Below are 19,371 nucleotides of genomic sequence, written 5' to 3'. Positions count from 1 at the left end.
AGTTTATGGAGCAAGTTCTGGTGATGTGAGCTAAATAGCAAATAAAAGCAGGAGAAAACTATCATCTTTGAATTCTGTGCAGCTCAATCATTAGGGAGAGATAAACTAATATTTTATGTTGTCTCTTTACCAGCTAACTTTGGAATCCCGGATCTGAATCTGCACTCAAAAGGACCATGCATTTGCTTTTCTTCTCCATCACTACCTGCCCTGCAGCCTGTTTCTCAGTCTTCCATTTTCTCGCATATGTCCTAACTTCCAGTCTGAAGATGCACATCCTGGCACATCTGAGGTTTATATCCCAGCCCCTCTATCTCTTTGAAACCTTCTTCCAGCTCCCATCCTTTCCTTATCTCAGTGATCATTCAATCCCCCCTCCAGCATATTTTCTCACATTTCCACATTCCAGCAGAGCTTCCCTGCTCTCAGTTCTTGTCCTTATAGCAAGCTGTCCAGGAACAATTACAGAGCTTGCACCTCAGACTGGAGTGTATCAGTATGGATGGAATCTAAGAATTTTTCAATCAATCACAAACTAACTTGTGCAAACAGAGAATTTTCAGGTTTACAGGAACATAGAAACATAAAAGCAGTCAAACCAAAGGTCTGTTTAGCCCAGGATCCCATCTCTCGCAATGGCCAATGGTGGACATCTAGAGGACAGCAGAAGACAGAAATAGAGTCATACCTCCCCAAATACTCTCTCTGCTTCCAGCTTAGAACTTTCGAAATGTAGGTTAGTGGATAGAAATCAGGAAGGAGAAAGGTGGGAAACAACCGGTTGCATGTATTACCATGGATGATACTTCTTGATACATAAGTTTCAGGGTTTCTTTTGGAACAAACAGGAGGTATTTATGGATTTCTATGGCCTTTGCCCCATGGCTTTTGGATAATGTAGTTACCCATGTGCCACATTTTAAAGATTCAGGATTTCAAGATACCTAACGTTGACCATATTGTCAAAACAACCCCAACCAGCCCAAAGTCATTGTTCTGCTAGAGAATAGATGACCCACTGAGAAAGGTGGCTTGTTCCTCTACTCAGATAGAAGTGAGATACCAGTTAGTTGCTAGACAAATAGGAGGTAGAACTTCGATGTCACACGTGAGAGAGGAAGCTTAGAACCAGATAACCTACAGGAGAAAGCTTCATCTGAACTTAAAATATACTTTATTATAAACCCTCTTACGACAAAGCCAAATGCCATAATTTTTAACTCTCTGCAGTTTATAGATCTTTAATTTAACGGGAAAGTGTCAACAGATACATTTTACTGATTTAAACAAACAGAGTATTTGACTCTATTTCTACTTCTGTTGGTAAAACAGAGTATGGAACAGAAGTACAACTATGAAGACACCTCTGAGGAAAGATCCTAGGCTGGAATCTTTGTTCTACAAAGTCACTTTTCAACACACACAATTTAAAATGGATAGACATAATTAGTGGAAGATCCTCATTATGAAGAGCTCTCCATCAGCAGACTACTAGGGAATCGGAGAGCAGGAATTCATATAACCATGTAATTCATGCAATCTGGGAATGGGAAGGAAATTAGTATCAAAGTTTTCTTACACTATACCTGATGGGTCACTGATAATAACAGCAGAACTTACAGTGGCGTAATTTAGAGAAACTCTTGCTTTAACTTCTGTTGGGACCCAAAAGTCAGGGATGAGAAAGTCTCTTCCCACTGTATTCAGGAGCAGCACATACCAAGATGTGATCCAGTAATATATTTATAAAACATAATTGTGAGTCTTCCTTATTTTCTGACTATAAGCCAGTTAATTAATATAATCTGTGAGGGCATGTCACTCACATAGAATGATATAATCATTTAGTAAGAGAGTGCAAGGAAGAAACAGGCATTTTAATATTTCTACATGCAAGCTCATCAGTTGGGAAGAAATTTTACTATCTTTAAAAGAGCCCAGGTGGCTCTGTCCTGGCCAGTGCTAACTGGGTTACAGTGAAATATGATCCTTCAGCACTGTCTTGTAGGCAAGAGGACCGTTATAATTCTTAAATACATAAAGAACAAAATATGTATAAGTTGTAGGGAAGTTACATTACAACTGTACTTGGCAAAGTTGTGAAACAGTACTGAAGTATATGGTCCAAAACATGAAAAAATAGACAAAATAAATGAGAAAAATTATGGAGAATAACTAAGAGAGGCTTACGATGTGATTTTCCTCTCACAACAACTGCACTGCTCTGTAGATGGTACAGTATTTCTGCACATACTTTTCTCTCTTGACTGTTTAGGGTAGTCTTGATGCTTATTTATTCTAAATGCCGAACTTTTGGATGTCTGAAGAGAGCAAAGCCAATCTGTAGTGAGAGACGCCATTGTACTGAGAAGCTCAGGTGATTTTAGCTTTGTACAAACCGTAATTTTATCTAAGATTTCTCCCACGGGAAATATGGTAGTACTAGAGCTCCTTGTTTATTGCCTAGATGTTGAAGTCAGACAGAAAAAAAAAAAGGCACAGGCTACACTGGAACTACTTATCAAGCTTTGATATGGATTCTTCATCACTAGAAATGTTTTAATCACAATTGTATTTTTTTTCCTAAAGAAGACTGATGAGTATATTGTTACAGTTTATTTAGATGTGAGTATACATCAGTAGATGGCACATCAAGGAACTGGAGAGAAAGGAAGAGTTACAATCACTTTCTTGCCCATCTGCTGCAAAAGAAAGATAAATTTGTTTGTATATTATTCAGAATATATACCTTTTTATTTCTTTGGAAGTAAGAGAGGTTGCATCAAGAAACAACTGACTTTATTATCAGTTTTTGTTCTGGAGGAAACAAATCAATACCTAAAGTTGGGAAAGCCACTGAAACTAAACAGAGGTATTGCATTTTCCACTAAAGAGATTTTTGTTATTTGTTGTTGGTTTTGTTGTTTGTAGCAATTACTCATTTTGGTAAGAGATCTTGTTTCAAGGATGATTAAATTCTAAGATAAGCATAGCAGGAAAAACATGTTTTATTTACAAAGAACAGTTAATAATAGTTCATCAGTTATTCTTCCTGAATTGGGTTGCATTTCTTAATTCTGATTTTCCTCCAGCAACAAACAGCAAGGGACTTAATTTTCTTCACATTTACCTAGATACAAACTCTGATAGATATTTAAAATTAATAATTACATTGTTGTCAACGTCTATATGTGCTAGAGAAAATATTCTGATTCAGACATTTTTGTGTGGATTAATGGGTGCATTCAGAATTTGTTGCAGTTTGTATGAAGCCTGCCACTGCTGGGAGTATCACCATCACAATAAATGTACAAATCCAATCTGATGCTTTCAGAATTAAAATGAAACTATTTTACTGGAAGAAGGAGCAGTGAGATAAACAGGAATTTGGCTGGTGCAAATGAAATTAAAAGCAAACCCTTCATTTCCATATTGTAAGATGTGCACTTTAGTAGTAAACATTTCTCAGTATATGGAGTAAAAGTCGGAAGTGTTTTGATTTTCCTTTTTCCACTGACTCAGAGGAAGATTCAGAAGCTTCACAGAATTCCTACCTCTCCCAATTCCCTCAGTTCTAGGAACTCTAAAGCAGGTGTTTCTTGGGCATTGCTCACTTTTAAATTTTAGACTAAATATGACTCATGTAAACAAAAAAATATAGAGATGCTGCTGCATTTTCCTGTTTTAGCATTCTCATTTTCTAGTTGTCACTTAACAGTTGACGTATTGAATATTCCCCGGCATATGCCAGCTACTGCCTACCAGAGGTAGTGGTTGTCTTGTACACTTGGCATTGGCCCAGGGAACCATGAGTATGCTTCTTTGGTATGAAGGGAAGGAATCATGTGCTATTTGATTATTCTACTAAATGATTGAGGAATATTCAACTACGACCATCATTTAAAAAAAGACTCCAGAGAAAAACAGAATTAGCTAATCTTTTAGAAAAAATCGCTATGAATTTTTCTGCATAGCATAGGACTTTTAAGCACAGGAATGCAATATTGCTTGAATATGGAGCAAAGCTAATCAGTATATTTTGCATTATAGAGAAAGAAACGTAAAAGTTAAGCGTTTGGAGAATTCTCATTTTATACGCAAGGTTAATAATACTGTCTTGAGATCAACCCTCTTTGCCTAAAATATCACATCTGTTTTCCTTATTAGCTGTTGAAAAGCCTTGTTCCAAGATTTATCTAGCCCAAGCCAATGGATACTGAAAGTGGTTATAAGAAAAATTTTGAACTTACATCACTTTAAACCATATATGTATTAATATATGTTTTAATCTTTCTGGACAAGTTGTCCAACTGTGGGATGAGTGGGTTCATGGTGTGCTGGGTGCAGACCTGGCTGAAGGGAAGATCTCAAAGGGTTGCAGTGAATGGGGCTACATCTGGCTGGTGACCAGTCACCAGCAGTGTTCCCCAGAGTTCAATTCCAGGGCCAATGCTGTTCAATATATTTATAAACGATCTGAATGCAGGAGTTGAATGCACTGTTAGCAAGTTTGGCGATGACGCCAAACTGGGAGGTGCTGTTGACTCTCTTGAGGGGCAAGAGGCCTTGCACAGGGATCTAGATAGATTGGAGCATTGGGCTAGGATTAATAGCATGAAATACAACAAGTCAAAATGCCAGATTCTGCACCTAGGATGGAGTAATGCCGGGCACAAGTATAAACTGGGAGAGGAGTGGCTGGAGAGCAGCCCTGCAGAAAGGGACCTGGGGGTGCTGGCTGGCAGCAGGCTCCACAGGAGCCAGCCCCGTGCCCTGGCAGCCCGGAGGGCAAACCGCACCCTGGGGTGCATCAGACACAGCACAACCAGCCGGTCAAAAGAGGGGATCGTCCCGCTGTGTTCAGCGTTGGTGCAGCCTCACCTTGAGCCCTGTGTGCAGTGCTGGGCCCCACAATTTGAGAATGATGTAAAGGTCCTTGAATATGCCCAGAGGAGGGCAACAACGCTGGTGAAAGGGCGGGAAGGCATGTCTTATGAGGAGAGGCTGAGGACTTTCGGCTTTTCTTGTTTAGAGAGAAGGAGGCCGAGGGGCGACCTCATTGCTCTCCACAGCTTCCTGAGGAGGGGACATGGAGAGAGAGGCGCTGAGCTCTTCTCCCTGGGATCTACTGACAGGACGTGTGAGAATGGTGCAAAGCTGTGCCAGAGGAGGTTCAGACTGGTCATCAAGAAGCAGATGACCGAGAGGGTGGTCACACACTGGAACAGGCTTCCTAGAGACGTGGTCAATGTCCCGAGCCTGTCAGTGTTTAAGAGGCATTTGGACAATGTCCTTAACAACATGCTTTAACTCTTGGTCAGCCCTGAAGTGGTCACGCAGTTGGACTAGATGATCGCTGTAGGTCCCTTCCAACTGAAATAGTTTGTTCCATTCCATTCTGTCTAGTCTATTCTAATAGCTGAGAATATTTGCACCTACTATTTCTCAACAAGCAGTAGACCATGCAAAATAAGCCACAGCAAAACCCACAGGTTTTCACTGTAAACTAAGACGATGCTGAACCCTGGAAGCCAGAAATTTTAAAGGATTTACCAAATTAAGTAGTCAGTCAAGAGTGTCCACTGACAAAGCTAAAAAGAACCAAAGAAAGTTCTAGTGTATGCAGAGGGCTGGGGTGATCCAGTCAAAAGCAAGTGCCACTACTGGAGTGGGAGGAGAAAGAATATAGGACCAGAAAGCAGATTTCAAGAATATCAGTAAGGACTCAACAGCAAAAGTCAGGAGCATAATTACAACTGAAATGCAAAGAACAGCAAAGAATTCCAGTGCACATGAAATGTATGGGGTGGATCTCCTTTAAATACAGGGGGCAAAGCTCTGGGTCAGCTTCTAGCTTGCCAAGACTTGCTGTGATCAGCTACAGAGCTATTAGCCCAGAAAGTGACTCCTAGAGCAATCAGACTGCAGGACACCACAGGATATAACCCTTAGCGCACTTATGCTGCTTGGATTTCTAAGTGGCACAAGTGAGAAGCAGCACCTCTCAGCTCCAAAATATACTTTGCAGCTGAGTATGGTCCTAGACCAAAAAGAGCGAAGGGTTTCAAAGAAAACAAAGTAGAATTTCCACTGTGGACTGTGGCAATACTACTGATAAAGATTAATTCCATCAACAAAAAGCTGTCTTTAGTAATTTTGACTATATAGTGCAATTTGTTTAGGTTTGTTTCTGGGAATTTTAGTCATTGCAGCAGCTCCATTGTCTAACACTGGCACAGAACAGCTAAATTCAAAAGAAACATTACACAGCAGAGAAAAATTGAGTTGGTCTCAGCAGACCAAAATTTTCAGTTGTCATTAAATTTAGGTAATCTTAAATGATTCTTTCATAACATATGTCTGCATATAACTTGTCATTCTCCTCTGGAGACAAGATAAGCAGTATTTTTAAATATCTTAAGATTATACTGAAGGCTTTTATATTTTTAACTCTAAACCTCTTACCTCTGTACAACAACCACAACCATGTTTGCATTGATAAGCAGTTATGAGAACTAGAAAAATATCACCAGTATCGCTATGGAAAGCAACTTACTTCACCTATAGGTAACATCTACAAATCTTAGTTTTCGGGGTTGGAGACCCTATAGCTGTAGCTGGATCCAGGTGTCCTCTTTTATCCCTCACATGATAGAAAGAATGAACCTCAGCAGGCGTGCTAATGTGAGACTGGGAGGGAAGCTAGGAGGGATGTGACTTGGACCTTCTACCCTGATTTGTAATCAGAAAAAGGAATACCTGGAATGGCAGATGTCCAGTTAGAGAAACAAACATTTTTGGACACTTGCTGATAAAGGTACACAGATAAAAAGTAACAACCAGCAGCGTAATTTGAACTTCTCGCATTTGCCATCAATGATGGCAGGTAAGACTATCAAGACACACAACTAGAAGCAGCTCATCTGTTGTGTATGACATAAACTGAATCCTGTGGAAACAAAGATGCAACATGAAACCGAAAGTGTGCTAGCGCTGGCTAACGTATACGGTATTATAATGAGAAAACGCACTTGCTTAAGTGAACAACTTCTTCCATCTTTATTTGCTTAAAATTACAGTTTAGAATATACCAAAGATAGTGTGAAGGACCAGAACAGTTATTCCAGGGACACTTATCACTGGGAATGATAAAAATGACAGTCATCATTACAGACATAGTGTAGTATCTTCCACAAATAAAAAAAAATTACAAAGTCAAGGAGAACGACAGCCACAACACACACAAAAGAAACTGTCATGCACCTTTGGGAGTGGCTAATTACTCTGCAGCAGTCTGTGCCCACCGAGTGATCCGAAGGTGACATGTGACAGTGTGCCATACCAGCCCTTTTCAGGACATCAAACACATGTTCTGGCACTTTTCAGATACTGATTGGAGAATGAATAATTAATTCAGTTTCAACCATGGTGCTGTATCTTTAGGTGCAAAAGGAGTCTAAAATAGTCTTAAGTATTCTATGCAAAGAACTAGAAATAGTGAAAGCAATAAGGCCCATGAAGAAGAATTCCGTGAACAGACCGTGACAATGGCTCAGTTCACATATGAAGAGTTCCAGCTGCTTTTTGAAGAAATGGTATCAAAGTGACACATCAGCTTCTCACCCTCCTGCCACGAATGAATTAGTGAAATGATTCATTCAGCCATTTGAGCAAGCAATCTGTGCTCCATTCCCGTATGGTATTAAGCTAGCTAGCTCAAGTGAGTTAACAACACAATAATCTTCTGTCTGTAGAAACACACTCTAGGATTATTGTTTATAGGACTTAATTTAAGACCTCGCCAGGATGTCCTAATCCTTAATCTGCAGAAGGATACTGAAAATAAATATTATGACTGAATAGTCACAGCTAAAAACACCTTAGCAAGCAGTTTTCTTGCTAACAAAAGAAGGGATTTCTGAGGCAATTTGGAAAAGTGGAGTAATTAGGACAGAGACTGGTCCTCTGCTTCAGTAGGCTAAAATCTCATAGAACTAATTAGGTGGTGGAGAAGAGATGGAATGCTAAGGCTGAAAGGGATCTCTCAGGGTCATGTAGTCCATCGCTTTAGCCCAATGCAAAATTAATTGTATTTTTATCATTCCTGACCTCCTCTTTAAAACTTTAGTTAGCTTGGTTTTAAACAATCTCTACAACCTCATGAATTTTATTCCAACACAACACCTTCAACATTCAGAAGTTTTCCCTAACATCCAATTTGAATTTTTCTTGAAGATCAAGACCATTTATTTCTTACCTTGTAAAAATGGACACGAAGCACAGCATATTACCTACTCCAAATATTTCCAATTAATCTATTTGAAATCTTATGGTAGATCTCATATCTTTTTCAGAACAAATATCCCCACACTACTGTCCTAATTTCTTTCAGACCATATTTTCTACAGCTTTAGCTGTTCTCATGTTTTCCTCTGGACACTTGCTAATTGATGTACGACTTTGTTGAGTGCCCAGAATTGGACACAGTATTTCAGCTAAAGAGTATCCAGTGCCAGATAATGTGGGATTACTCTCTGTGTCTTGTAGACTGTATTCCTGTTTATCCATCCCAGTATTGGTGGTTTTTTTGGTAACACCATTGTATGTTGGTAACACACCAGGAGTCCCACGTCCTTCTTTGTATCCTGAGCATTTAATTGTCCTCCATCCTACATTTGATTATTTTTGCCCAAAGGTAGAATCTTGTACTTTTCCCTGTTGAGTTGTATCCTTTTTTCTCCAGGTTATCTCTCTGATTTACTCTTTTGAATTCTAATCCCGACTAAAAATAGTTAAAATTTCTCCAATTTTTGTGTCATCTGCAAAGTTGGGTTTTCTATTTAACTGCTCAGATACCTTTTGAAGTAGTGGACAATACTGGACCCTGCCCCTGCAGGACTCCAGTCCATATGCTCTCCGCTTTTGAACTTGGACAGAGCACAATCAATAACGACTCTATTAGTACAGTTCTGCATTACAGTAGTTTCATCTAGGTCATGTTTCTCTAGGTTATTTATTAGACTTTCACATACCTAAGTATCAAAACTATTACTAAAGTCAGTATACAAAACATCAACTGGTTCTTCCTTTATAAGACCCATTAACCTCACATAGGAAGCAATTAAACTAGCTTAATATGATTGCTTTATGCTGGCTGTAACTTTTGTTCTTTCTAGTTCTTATAAGTAGTTTGTTCCAAAATTTGTACAGGAAAGTGCATTAGACTGATTGGTTTAGATCTCCCAGTTTCCCTTTTCCCCCTTTTTAACTATAAGTACAATGTTCTCCCTTTTCTAATCTCTCATTACTTTTCACAGTTTGTCAAAGATAGCTGCTAACTACTTCATCCAGTTCTTTCAGTATCCTAGACTGAGGTTCCTCAGGTTCAGACAATTTGAGAAGACACCATTCAAAGTATTTTCTAATCATTTCTTTCTCATTGTAGGGTGCATACTTACTCCTTGAACTATGACATTGTTCTGCTGATTGCAGCTGACCTTGGTGGTGGAAGCTGATGCAAATGAAGTTTATTGAACTGTTAGATCTGATGAAAACTTTCTTATGTGTTGATTAGTGGGCTAATGCTTTCATTGATATTTGTGTTATTACTAATATAGTTAAATATATGTACTATTCCTTGATGGTCATATCTCACTGCCTCCTTTTTTGTTTTTATTTTTTGTGTGTCTTGCCCTCTCCAATTTTTGTATCTCTATACTTATGCTATATATTTTTATTTCTTCGTTGGTAGTTTGACTTATGTTATACTTTCTCTGCATTTCCTTGTTGTTTATGAAGAATGAAGAACTCACGGTTTACCCAGATTGGTCTCTTTGTACACTTACTGTCTTTCCTACACTATGAAACAGTGCTCATAAATTATTTCTTTCTTTCACAAATATTTCTTTCACAAATATTTGTGTACGTAAATTATTTTTTTCAGGAACTGGCAACTTGTCTCCAATTTCTGCTTGACCTTATTTTCCTAAAGATCTTGAATTCCTATTTCCTAGTCCCTCCTTCCTAGATGTTCTTCTAACTTCCCATTTTCAACCAGCTCCTCAGCTGGTTAAAAATGTATCTTGTAGAAGCTTTCTTCAAGGTGCTTTCCCCTGCTGCATCAAAAAGTTTTCATCCGAGCATTGTAGGACCTTGCTGGACAGTCTCTGTCCCATTGTGTTCTGTTCCCAACAAATAATAAGCATAATTAATAATCTCCATTACTATCAAATAGTTGCTCTGGATCACTTACCTACTTGCCCACAGGTAGTTACAACGTTTGATTTGCTGATCACAGAATCACAGAATGATAGGGGTTGGAAGGGACCTCTGTGGATCATCTAGTCCAACCCCCCTGCCAAAGCAGGGTCACCGACATCAGGCTGCACAGGACCTTGTCCAGGCGGGTCTTGAATATATCCACAGAAGGAGAATGCACAACCTCCCTGGGCAGCCTGTTCCAGTGCTCTGTCACCCTCAAAGCAAATAAGTTCTTTCTCATGTTCAGTTGGAACTTCCTATGCTTCAGTTTGTGCCCATTGCCCCTTGTCCTGTCGCTGGGCACCACTGAAAAGAGTCTGGCCCCATCCTCCTGACACCCACCCTTAAGATATTTATAAGCATTTATAAGGTCCCCTCGCAGCCTTCTCTTCTTCAGGCTAAACAAGTCCAGCTTTCTCAGCCTTTCCTCATAGGAGAGATGCTCCAGTCCCCTAACCGTCTTGGTAGCCCTCCGCTGGACACTCTCCAGTAGTTCCTCATCTTTCTTGAACTGGTGAGCCCAGCACTGGACACAGTGCTCCAGATGGGGCCTCACTAGGGCAGAGTAGAGGGAGAGGAGAACCTCCCTCGACCTGCTGGCCACATTCTTCTTAATGCACCCCAGGAGACCATTGGCCTTCTTGGCAGCAAGGGCACACTGCTGGCTTATGGTCAACTTGTCGTCCACCAGGACACCCAGGTCCCTCTCCGCAAAACTGCACTCCAGCAGGTCAGCCCCTAGTCTGTACTGGTGCATGGAGTTGTTCCTCCCCAGGTGCAGGACCCTGCATTTGCCCTTGTTGAATTTCATCAGGCTCCTCTGCACCCACTCTCCAGCCTGTCCTGGTCTTCACTGAATGGCAGCACAGCCTTCCGGTGTATCCACCACTCCTCCCCGTTTTGTGTCATCAGCAAACTTGCTGAGGGTACACTCTGTCCCTTCATCCAGGTCATTGATGAAGAAGTTGGACAAGACTGGGCCAAGTACTGACCCCTGAGGGACACCACTAGTTACAGGCCTCCAACTAGACTCTGTGCCGCTGATGACAACCCTCTGAGCTCTGCCCTTCAGCCAGTTCTCAATCCACCTCACTGACCACTCATCCAGCCCACACTTCCTAAGCTTCCCTATGAGGATGTTATGGGAGACAGTGTCAAAAGCCTTGCTGAAGTCGAGGTAGATCCAATCCTTATCTACCCAGCTGGTCACGCCATCACTGGAAGCTATCAGATTGGTCAAGCATGATTTCCCCTTGGTGAATCCATGTTGATTACTCCTGATAACCTTCTTTTCCTCCACTTGCTTAGAGATGACCTCCAGAATGAGCTGTTCCATCACCTTTCCAGGGATGGAGGTGAGGCTGACAGGCCTGTAATAAGTTCTCACAGTGGTAACACCCATACATATTTCCATTATTCTTTGTCCAAAGATCTTCAGCACAAGATGTTCCTCTACCATCTGCAGCGCATAGCAATGAAAAGTCTTTGCTTATTTCCTTATCTGTCCTTCTGCAATAGGTTTTAACCCATTAGTATTCTATTTCCCTGAAAAATAATACAATCTGTTTTACCAATTTGATCATAACTTGAATCATGTATGAAGACTTCAGGTCTTTAAACACAGTCATTTAGAACTCAGTTGTATTTAAGTGGAGAGGTAAGGAGAGGGGGTGTTCATCTTTTGTAGCCGCTATGAAAGAGGTATAAACACTGTATGAAGTGCTCTGGTAGTGTGATGGAAATGCAGTGCTGTATTCATGCTTGATCTAGATTAAATCTGTACTGAAAGGTGATCCAGAATGTACAAATTTGGAACCACATCCTAAGGCTTCACTTGATCAGGAGAAGTATTCCAGTAAATGACCAGGATGCTTATTGCACTCATCATAATTATATACAGTTTTATTTAATTACAACCTCTATTCAAGTAAAACATCCCATTCATTATTTTTCCAGGTGTTTTAAGTGTGGGAGGCAAGGTAATGTAGAAATAGATCCCTTTGAACTAGAGGATCCTAAGATTCAGTTTCTACAAGGTATTTGCTATTAAGATTATAGTGGCTATAGCTGACTTCAGTATCTTGGACTGAAACAATTCTATACATGTCAATGTTGCGCAGCACCAGGACTTTTTTCTCCATCTGGAATTCAGAACTAGTCCGTCCAACTTTTCAAGTCAAATTTACTGAAATAAAACAATACAGGACTAAAGACAGAATTTAGATGGAGGCTTAATAGTGCTGACAACAGTTCTACAACCCCGTGGCAGCACAGTTTCTATAGGTAAGATTGAACTAATTGAGTTACACATTTAATTACAGTAAAAACCAATGAGTTGTATTGAATCAATCAGGAAATTGGGAGACCTGTCCCAGTTTCCGCTGAGAAAATGAACATTTAATATTCTGCCTCTTAACAGCCAATTAAGTAACCACAGTTACTTTCTACTTTGTGGTCACTCCTTAACAGTCTCTGGGAGGTGAGCAGAAGTGGATTTGTAATTGTAATTAAGAAGAATGCACAGCTTTAAAGCCCACATTATCTGGGACACCTGGTATTTGGGATACTAGGTACATATACCTAGGGCATCTTCGTTGGTAGTTTTGTGACCAGCTCCCAGACAGATACACATAGATCTCTAAACCTGCTGACTGCAGACAACTGCAAAGGCAGAACACATACTCCTATAAAAACCTCAACTGGCAGCAGCTCTAGGCTCCAAGAGCAGCAGCTGATCGGGCTGATGGATGTTCTTCCTTCATCATTATTTCACTGTGTAGCACAACTAGCTGTGTAGTGATGACCTCTGAACCACTTTTCACTGTAATTCCTGTCATTCTACATCAAATAACTTTGCATATCAAGAAGACCTATGTCATCTGTAAAGGTATTTCTTCACTGAGACTTCATTCAAGCTTGATATCTCTGTGCCATTCATCCATTCATTTAAGCTAGCTGGAGAGCAAGTTTTACAGTTTTGTCTCTTTCCACAAGTTTAGCAAAAGAATATTAGTTGCCTTTGATGGCCTTACTCCAGTCCTCTGTATGATGTGAGCCTTTTCCACTCTTCTACAATGTGCTTGGTTTTCCTTTTTGTGCTGTTTGCTTGTCTGATCCTCAAAGATTTCTGTTGGGAGAAGAGATTCACACCAGAATATGGAGTATATATTTTTAATTCTTGATTAACCAAAACTCTTATCACACTCTCCACATGACTCGCATCTGAGGGTGCTGGGGTAGGCTTCCCTGAAGTGATTTTGAAATACACAAAGAATGTTTTATAACAGTAAATACAGTGCTTCTCACAGGCAGCTCTTCTCTAGGTTAAACATTCACACTGTCTGGATGGACTGCAGTCTGTGTTCACAGATTTATGTGTATTTTTTAAATACAGTATCACCCATTTTGCACAGTATGGTCTGCTGAAAGTTCATTTGGCAAGAAACAGTTCTTGCTAAGTATAAAGTGTGAAATCTGGCAATAAAATTTTAAATTAAACCCAGCATTTTTCAGCCTACATCCTGGCAACTGCTGTCTTACTAACAAGCAGCAATTTCTAACCAGTATTATGTGTAGTGACGTAAGAGGGTGTAACTGAATGCTCATCCTTCTGTATTTATTAATATGAAATTTAGTTTAATAAGTTATAAGATCTTACAATGCAATATGCAGTAGTTGTATTGGTTACAGATAATCCCAATGGTATAATGATCTACTACATGTAATGTTTTACACTGTGGTATCACTTAAGAGTACCACTTAGTCCCACTGTGTCAATGACTTTATAAACATTCTAATACCTGTTCCAAAGTATTTACATTTTAAGTATGTCCAGTTTAACTTTATACAGTCCTAATGTACTAATTAATATTGGGCTTAAAATGAGTTCCATGAGATTGATTCCATCAATCAATATCTGCTGTAAAATATATTGCAATTATAGTTTTAAATGAAATTAAATTCTAGAAATTGTGTAAAAGAAAGCATGCATATTCATGTAATATCCAACTCAGACTTCAGAAAAAAGTAATTAGTTGAGGATATACATGTCTACCCAAAACGTTCCACTTAGCTTCCCTAGCACACATGTTGCTTTTGTCCTCCACACTTAGAATTAGCTTGAGGCTATCTCAAAAAAAAAAAAAAGATAGCATGAAGTTCCCATTAGCTTTTTGGATAAATATTTCTAAGGAACATTTAGTATATTTCTTCTTCTGCCTTCTTATAAATCAGTTTGCGCTATGATAATTTTTCTAAGACAGGTAGTATTTTTTTTGCCGTCCGCCTGACCCACCAGGAACACCTGAGCAGGCTGCCCCAGGCAGTGCTGCCTGCAGGACACCTGCCCTTACAGCCACATGCACCACCTCTTTGTCACAGCAGAATATCCACAGCCACCGAGATACTGGGTGTGACAAGGCAAAGATGGGCAAGGATGACTGCAACACCTCTGTTGAGGATATGGTAAACATTCCCTGTAAGAAAGGCTAGATGGAAAAAGAAATAGTAAAATGGCATTATTATTAGGGCTACAAAAATGATCCAAGGGCTGGAGCATCTCTTCTATGAGGACAGGCTGAGACAGTTGGGCTTGTTCAGCCTGGAGAAGAGAAGGCTGTGGGGAGACCTGATTGCAGCCTTTCAGTACTTAAAGGGAGCCTGTAGGAAAGATGGGGACGATCTTTTTAGTAGAGACAGCAGTGACAGGATGAGGGGTAATGGTTTTAAACCAAAACAGGGTAGGTTTAGGCTAGATATAAGGAAGAAATTCTTTACAATGAGGGTGGTGAAACACTGGAACGGGTTGCCCAGAGGGGTCGTGGAGGCCCCATCCCTGGAAACATTCAAGACCAGGTCGGACAGGGCTCTGAGCAACCTGATCTAGTTAGCGGTGTCCCTGCTCGCTGCGGGGGGGTTGGACTAGATGACCTCTAGGGGTCCCTTCCGACCCAAAACTTTCTATGATTCTATGATTCTATGATTCTATGATTCTGTCTTTCAAATGTATTGACTGTTGGAGAAGTATCTTGTAAGAGTAAATATACATTGGGCAATCTCAGCCAAGCCACCACCAAGGTAAGTGATGCTCAGTCCCATGGGCAGAGAAGGTCCCGTGCTGCGAGACAGCACTTGGCCCCAATGTTTCCAGGCATGAGCAGACATACTGGTGTAGAGCCAACTATTTACTATATATCAAAAACAGAAAATATACTTCTGAAGGTGTCAGCACTCTCTTCTTGAGTACAAAGCCAGTGATAGGACTATGTAAGTCAATTACTTAGCCTAGAAGTTAAAACTGATTGTATCTAAAGTTTTCGGAACTGACATGGATACTGCAGATTCCTACACTGTTGACAGCCACTGGCACCTCAAGCACTGCACCCCTTCAGTGTTACACTGGGGGCTGTTCTTAGCTGATGGCCGCGCCGCGGCGAATGCCCTATTTAAAAATGGTGGCCAAGCCACGTAGTTCTCAACGGGAGTGAAGCCGCCATTGCCCTCAGGCCTCCATTTTGAGAGCGGCAACGGCGCTGTGGCCGGGGGACGGGGGGCAGGCTGGGCCTCCCAGGGCGGCTGGAGCCGGGGCCGTCGGGCGGGAGCTCGGCCCGTCGGGAGCAATGGCGGCGGGCCGAAAAGTGGCGGAGAAAAGCACATCAGCCTGTGATCTCGGCCCCACTGGGAGGAATGGGAGGCGCTGGTGTTGTGGAAGGGATTCATGAGGTTCCTCACAGGCGACTTTATGTGCTAGCCTCTGCTGACAGATCAGCTTCCCGTTATCGAGAAAAAAAGTAATAATTAAAAAAGGAATTAGGCCATCAGGGCTAAATAAGTATTTTAAAAGACAACCTATGGTAGCACATTTACTGAAAAGATGGTAAGAGATTAGAGTAAGAAATGTGCGATGCTATGCAAGGCTGTACGGATGTAGAATAAAAGAGTCACCACATACATACCAAAAAATGTGTGTGTTTTGTAGCATACACAGGGTAACAGCATGAAAGTAATTCACACTTTGAAAACCAAACTGGCTCCTTATTGCAAGTGCAGCTAGATCTGTTGCTGTCTGCGTAGCCCAGCTCCTTCTCCAGGCTCACTCTGCTGCCCACTCTGATACCTCCAATTTTTGTCCTGATTGCAGTATATTTTCCTTTTAATACTGTTAATCCTTCTGTCTTTTATGGGAACATTCACTGCTTTCTGGGGTGGAGGGTACTCGTGTACAGCCCAAGCCAGAGATAATAGCTTCAGCCCCCAATGTATTTTGGCATTTTGACCAACCGTCTCCTCATCCTCCAAGCACTCTGTCTTGGGCATCTCCCACTAACAGCAGAAAGAGGAAGAAGTGGAGGGTGATGTTGCCACACTGTCAGATGAAGACTTTCATCCTCTCAGTGCATTTGCTTTGCAGGTTGGCACACGCTGGTTCCCTGCATTGATTGTGCACCTTTTTTCTTCTTTCCTTCCATGTCAGGGCAGATTATGTTGCATTTGGTTTTCAATCATCCATGTTCTAGACTTCTCTGTCTTGATAGGTGTGCTGGATGCCACCACCCTTCCAGTTATTTTCCATTTTGTCCCTATTATTGACCTGTATCTGCAGCTTCCTCCTATGATTCATATGGCAATGCAGGTTGCAAAGATGCCTTTTGCCATGCCTCAGTGTAACAAAGTGATGGTTGCACTCACCAAATGCTTAACTATGTGTAATACATAACATCAGGTCTTTGTCTCTGATTATAGCAGAGTCTCCTTTGTCTTAGCTTCTCTTAATTCAAACATACTATTCACGGTTCTTTCGCTGTTCTTATTCAAAGTAGACAATCATTGTCTAGTCAGTCCACTGATTACCAAATCAAAGCTAATGTTTAGTTCCTGAAAGGACGCATCTTGATGGTTCAAAATTGCCTAACAGGACTCCAGTTCTCTTTGTTAGCTTTTGATATTCAGTCTTGCAGCTGTCTTTATGGCCAGTTTTACCTATGCTCAAATTCTATGCAGTGCAAAACTGAAAAGCATGGTAGTACCTTGCCTGAGTGTGGCCACCAGCCAAATTTGGGTGACCTAGTCCAGGACCAGATCACATAAATATTCCACCTGGTCATGTGAGAAAGCAATAGTAAAAATAAAGACAAGGAGATTATTATTTCTCAATTTCTTTTGAGCCATGACAAATACCGAGAAAGAAAAAAATTTTGTCACAGAGAGCTCAGGCAAAAGTCATCAAGTTATTGGTAGCCAAATAAAGCAACCTTCTCTCACCAGACCTATTTTCCATATAGGAAAATATCATTGCTCAGAGGTAGCAGTATCCCTTTACACCTGGACCCCAGCCAGTCTGTTCACCCCCCTACACGCAGTTGGCCTCTCCATTTTAGGTCTTCACTGAAGTCTGACATGACTGAGAAAGTGTGTGCTTGTGTCTGAGGAGGCTCTTCTCATTGTGTTCTGCATCCAGTCACACTCAAGGCAATGTGTCAGGATTGGGCTAGTGTGAGAAAAAGTATCTCCAGTGTTCTGGTCACAGTTCTCCCTTTAGTATCCACCAAATAAATTCATCTCCAAAAAGCCGAATTAGTGACTTTTTGTGACCGTATAGTTCCAGTTTGGTTTGACTGTGTCCAAAGGAATTGGACACAGGATTTTGGACACTGCAGGACACCAGAATGTCACTGGGCTCCAGAGGTATTCATCCCTAGCTAGGCTCAGGCACGTGTGCATCCCACCGTGCAAATGCTGCAGGTTTTTGGTTTTGCATGTGGGCTGCTTTGCACATTGAACACGGCAATGTAGGTTGCATCGAGGATGCCTCTTTGTGAGCATCAGGTGATCACACTGCAGAGTTGTAGTAGGGGTATCCGGCTTTAATTTTTTTTATTCTTTCCAGCCCTGTTCCTACAAGAAGTACATTCAGTCCTCTGCTTGATGAAAAAAATGACCACAGTGTCCCAATTTTTCTCAGAATTGGAACTCCTAATGAACATCACTTTCTTTGGGGATTTGTCTTTCTTACATTTCTGCCATAGGATGGCTGAGATTCTGTGTGTGATAATACACTATTAATCTTGGGAATTTATACTTGAAGAGTTCCTTTCATCTGAGGATTCAAAGTGCTTAGAAGTTAATTTATATTACATTACATTACCCTTGTGAAGCAAGTAAATACTTCCCGCAGTGCAGAAACTGAGATACTAAGAAGATCAAGACTTTGTAGACTGTGTGTCCCATAGACACCTATACAAGAATGGCCTTATTTTTGAAGGAGGTAGTAAGTACTTACGGCTTGCCCTGATTTTGGCCTCTAGCTTTTGTCACCTGCTTTTGAAAACACTGACTTAAATAAATTGCCCTGGGTCACAGGATGATGTGTTAAATGTGTTCACAGGAAGTATCTGCCTTTGCTTGGTCTGACATTCAAACAGAATCCCTACTTTAGTTCCCTTTACAGTCTTTAATGGAGAAAAACATACCAGAAAAAAAAACCAAAAACAAAACCAAAAATGAGCTTATATATGTAGTCTTATCTAGAAGCTGGCAAGATGCGACATTATGTCTTAAATTTCTATGAGACAGTACAATTCCTAACAGATTTCTTCATTGCTGGGCAACGAAGCAATCTTGCTATGCTACAGATTTAACCAGTGACTTGCAGTAACTCTGATACAGTGTAAGTAGCACCACGAGGACCTGTGGGAGCAGCTTATTCTGCCCTGTAACTAATCAATTCACTGGTGCAGGGAAGTGCTCAGGGCGACAGTTCCCTGCTACTGGGTTTAAATGGGATCCCAACAGAAGTAGGAGCTGCCTGGCTACAGGAGGGTTGTCTTCAAGTGCAAGAGGTTTTCTTTGAGGCCAGGCTATCGCGGCAAGGCTGCCTGACCTGCAGGCATGTAGAGCAGTTTATTGTGTTTGTTTGTTGAATGAGCTAAACTGCCCTTTTCATTTATTTTGGGATTAAAGCTTGCTTGAGAGATTAACTGGGGAGCCTGTAGCCTTCTTTATTCTGATCTGAAAAGAGGTAAAATGGGCTATGCTGGACTATTACATGGAGTAGATCTTTGGGAAAAAAAAAAAAAAAAAGTAGGTCTACATTTAACGTTTTCACTAAGCTAA

This window comes from Opisthocomus hoazin, chromosome 1 (assembly GCF_030867145.1).
Source record: "Opisthocomus hoazin isolate bOpiHoa1 chromosome 1, bOpiHoa1.hap1, whole genome shotgun sequence".
Taxonomy (NCBI): domain Eukaryota; kingdom Metazoa; phylum Chordata; class Aves; order Opisthocomiformes; family Opisthocomidae; genus Opisthocomus; species Opisthocomus hoazin.
The sequence above is the reverse complement of the archived record's forward strand: the minus strand, read 5'-3'. Positions refer to the sequence as shown.